Source organism: Mus pahari, chromosome 19 (genome assembly GCF_900095145.1).
Source record: "Mus pahari chromosome 19, PAHARI_EIJ_v1.1, whole genome shotgun sequence".
Taxonomy (NCBI): domain Eukaryota; kingdom Metazoa; phylum Chordata; class Mammalia; order Rodentia; family Muridae; genus Mus; species Mus pahari.
Window position 1 is genome coordinate 56,084,504 of NC_034608.1, and position 4,890 is coordinate 56,089,393.

The 4,890-nt window shown below is 38.4% G+C and overlaps 1 pseudogene; it reads right to left on the bottom strand.

Annotated features, from left to right (window-relative positions):
* Positions 1–2,166: 2,166 nt before the first annotated feature.
* Positions 2,167–4,890, bottom strand: part of LOC110336246 — a 15,783-nt pseudogene continuing 13,059 nt past the window's right edge.

Genomic DNA, 4,890 nt, shown 5'->3' on the forward strand with positions numbered 1-4,890 from the left:
TTTAGTAAACTCTGAAGTAACTACAAGTTCCTGTTGGGAATGAACTTTTTAAATATACAGCCGTGGGAATTCAATTGAACATACAGCCTAGAACATTAAACTCCTAATGCAGCAACACCAAACAGCCAAGGAAGCTTAATAAACACTGTTGACTTACATGGCCCTTTAATACTTCAGTGGAAAACATTCTTCTACTTGGGATTTTTTTTTTTTAATTTTTATTTTTTGCTATTTCTATTTGAAAAACCACAAATATGCCCGAGGAAACATATGATTGTTTATTTCCATCTAGTACTAGTTCATTGCGGTAAAGTTTATGTCTGAAATTCAGAGAAATTTCTCTTCTGGTCATAGTAGCATCTGTGATCCCTTGTACGGGAGCAAGAGAAAGTGGCAGGTCAGAGAAGCTGTCAGAAGCATCATTCAGGTTATAAATGAAAGAATTAGGAAGCTTCCTCGGAGAAGGCTGAGTTGTAAGAAACTGGAAATGGGAAACATTGACCCTAGAGAGAAATTCTTCACACAATATTTAGTTTGCCTCCTCCGAGACTACTCCTTTCAATTTTAGAACAGTACTGCTCACTGAGATTTTGCAGTTAAATAGCTTTTCTACAACCAATTGTGGACTCAGTTCTAAAAAAAGAGCAAAAGAAGCAAAAATATTTGCAGAGGGGGAAAAGCACTGCTTGGCTTGAAGTCCTTGACTTGGCTCCTGTGTCCCAGGCACAAAGCACGTTTACTATATAGCTTACTTATTTTAAACACATTCTCGCAAACCTACTTTTCATTTCCCAACTTGCTGAAATGGTATCAATTTGTTTCTAGAATACATCTAGGAGAGTTTTTAAAATTTCTTTAGACACTACAAAGAAAGAAAACTTTGGTAGGACATCTATAATGAGCACGTTAATTTAGAGAGATTTATCCAATCCCACCCTCAAAAACTGATATAACTCTGTATATATATATATATATATATATATATATATATATATATATATTGCACACATATACACTTGCACATATTAGATGACAGAATGTCAAAACTTTTAATCTAATAAGACTTGATGATTCAAGATAAATAGTTCTCCTTTCTTGCAAGCTGAAAGACTCAGCAGGCTAGATTCTATTCTGTACCCAGAAGCACCAAGTCTTGTTTGTAGAGTAGAGGAGGTAAATTACTCACCTGATACTGTAGGAAAAGGCTTCCCCTAGACTTCAGGTAGTGAAAACTTCAAGAGGTAGAAAAATGTCTTTTATATTTATCACACTCCTGATTTGCAGTATTTCCTAAATCAGAGTAATAAATAAAAGGTGCTCTCATTCTTTTGTTGGAGCACATGACTGGACTTGAGAAGAAAGGGAACCATAAAGCATTGAGGCAGCCTAAGGAGAATGAAGAGCTCAAACTGGCTCAAAGAGCACAGAGCTCTTGTTCATTCCAGCCCTCTCTATTTGTACAAATGGCCATAGAAACTACAGGGATCTTCTGTTGGTGACCACACATACTGTCTTTTCTCAAGGACCTCTGATGTGTTGAAGTTCCAACCCCTTACAGACCTGCTCAGTGTGTGTTCAAAAATCACTTCGCAATGCACTGAATCAGACCTTCCTATTGGCTTTTTCTTAGTCAGATAATCAAGAATATGTTAAAATGAAAGAAATCAGCAACTCATAGGCTGTTTATACCCCAAATCGATACTTCATTCAAGAAAGCTTGTGTTTTGAGAAATGGATTTTTGCTGTTGTTTAAAATATGATGAATGTATTTTATACATATGCAAAAATCTAAGGTTTTACTACAATATAGAGATTTATATAACAAGAGGTCATGAAAAGGTGGAGTGGGACATGCAGGACTCGATGTACATGTTGGGGTGTCAGATCATTTCCTTTAACATGTTACTACATTGTTGCTGAGGGACATATTTAAATTAACTCTGCAGAACATAACTGAAAGGTGGCATGAACATGACAATTTCCAGGTTTGCCTTCAAGGACCATCCTCAGGGTGAGCAGGAAGGTCTAGATTTCAGTGAGGAAAGAATTACATTTTATTTTTGAAGAATAAAATGTTCAAACTGGAAATTTCATGGAATTTTAAAGCCCAAAACTCAGAGGTTCATTTCACTTCCAGGGGCAACTGATGTGCTACTCAAAAACATACTAAGCCTCCACTTCAAATCCCAACCCAACCTTGTGACCTCCTGTATTAGGGTTCTTTCCATCTATTGAAGCTGACAGGCTCAATTTGATTCCTGGTTGGAGGGCCTGTATATCACTCGGTCCAATTAAACCAGTATTTTTACTTTGGCTGATAGAAAAGTTCTACAGTCCAGCTTAATTTTAGCCGTGATGCCACAGTAAGTGTTACTGTCAACCGTCTATTCAAGGTTCATTGACATTTCAATCTTCTGATTAACTTTCTGATACATAGAGCCTCCAAACTCAGTACTCCTGTTTATACAGGTATGAAGTTAGAAGTCTTCAGCCTTGTACCCAAGAGCAAAATTATTCTGAAACAGTTCAGATTTGGCTGAGTCAAAACTCATAGCCAGCATGCCTCATTTAAAGACCAATACAGCCACACCAGAAGAACCTAGATCAACATTACTACCAAGTTTAAAACAATTCCATTTCTAGGAGGCCATCTTAGTTTGGATTACTATTACTATGATGAAATACAGTGACTGTAAGCAAGTTGGGGAGGACAGGGTTTATTTGGCTTATGCTCCCAAATCCATAGTACATGACTGAAGGAAATCAGGACAAGAACTGAAACAGGGTTAGAACCTAGAGACAGGAGCTGATGCTGAGGCTGTGGAAGGTATGCTGATTACTGGCTTGTTCCCCATGTCTTGCTTGCTCAGCCTGCTTTCTTATAGAACCTAGGACTACCAGCTAAGGGAATGTCCCTACCCACAAGGAACTGAGCTCTCCCACAATTACCAATTAAGAAAATGCCCTGAAGGCTTCCCTACAGTCCAGACTTATGGAGGCATTTTTCACAATGAGCATTCCTTCCTCTCAAATGACTCTAGCTCTGTCAAGCTGACACAAAATTAGTCTGCACCGACAAATTCAGTTTCCTGTTCATCTTGCCTTGAGTTTGGGACAAATATGGTATCAAGAGTCTGTTGTTTCAACCATTTAGTCAATTTACTCTCTCAAGAAATTTCTGCCCTAAGGTTCTGTGTCTCGTTTTTGGATGAAGCTACACCCATCCTGATGGATCTTGTACTTAGTCTCTAGGAAACCACATGCTTCCCCCCCCCCCCATCCCTGAAAACAGGGCCTGAAGTAGAAAATTTCACTGCACTACACGATTTGATTCTTAGATCTGTTTTGACTATGCCAAACCCGTATCCTTTGTTGAAGACATCCCTGGCAGCCTTTCCCAGGCCACAGTGAGTTGGTCTGTTACACAAATCTAGATCCCTAGGGAGGGCTCATCCTGCTCCACCAAAGCAATATTGAAGGCCCTCTGGGAATATATTTTCTCATCGTCTTATTTTTCTTCTGTTTCTAGTAACTGTAATGTTCACTTCATTTTCCCCAGGAACGAATATAATTCCTTTAATATATGTATACACTATATGTGTTTAAATCATTTTAAAATGAAAGCAGATTTGTGAATCTTTAATAGGAAGAAAATTAAGGATCCTAAGAGTTCTTGTGGGAATAGACAAAAAGACTCCATCATCAGAACTAGTGTTCAAAATGGAGAAAAAAAATGTGATCACTCCATTTTTAAATACATAGGGGTGTGTGTGTGTGTGTGTGTGTGTGTGTGTGTGTTTTGCTAGGAGGATGGAGCCAAGAAAACGAATGAATGGATCATTTCGGGTACATTCTACTTTTTAAGTGTGTGCTTATTGAAAGAATGTGTTAATTCTCAGACTTTTGAGGTCAAATCAACAACTTAACATTTTCTCTAGTGAGAACTCATTCCTGAAAATGAGTGAAGTGGCCAGCTGAGTTCAATAGGAGTTCTTTTTCGGAGAAATTAATGTATGCATATTGGCTAAGAATTCCTGGTTCTCCTGTAGAAGTATATTAGAAAATCAGTTCTACACTTACACTCGAGACTGATAAACATTTAAGAATTTGCCTGTACTAAGTTATTGGGGCGATGCACCACACCCATCGTTGTGTCTGGTTTAGCATTGCTTTGCTGATAATGAATGATAATTGAGAATAACTCTTTGCTTAAATGGCCTCTTCACATTGAGGTCTTCCCCAGTCACCTATTAAACCTTGCAATGGGTTTACTCTGAAGTCCGCCCTACTTAACTGTCTTTTTTCTTCTTTGTTCTGTTCATGGCATTGGAAGCTCTTTAAAGTGTTACATAATTTGCCTATTATGGATGCAACAGATACTACAAATTGAACATGACAGAAGATGTCCTAAAGAAACCTTACCTAACAAAACTAAATGGAAAACTTACCCAAATTCATCGCTGCTCTTGAGCTGCACCTATACAAGCAATGTGTGCAGCCACAGTCTCATTGTGTAGTGTTCTGGGTAGGCACAGGGGAGGACCTGGAGAAGCCTCAGGCCAGAGCCCTCTTATAGAGAGCAAGCATTCCAGATTCTACAAAATACCATAATAGCCTCAGTCTTGGGGCTTGGGTAAAGGATGAAAAGGCAGAGAGGTTCTGAAGTCCTGATGAATCAGAGCATTTAAGGTAAAATTAATTCTGGTTTAGGGGACCTAATATGTCAAGATTTTTAACTGTCTATTACAGTAGCAAATTTTAAAAAATTATTTTATTAGATATTTTCTTCATTTAAATTTCAAATGCTATCCCAAATGTCCCCTATACCCTCCCCCCCACCTTGATGCCCTGCCCACTCACTCCCACTTCTTGGCCCTGGCATTCCCCTGT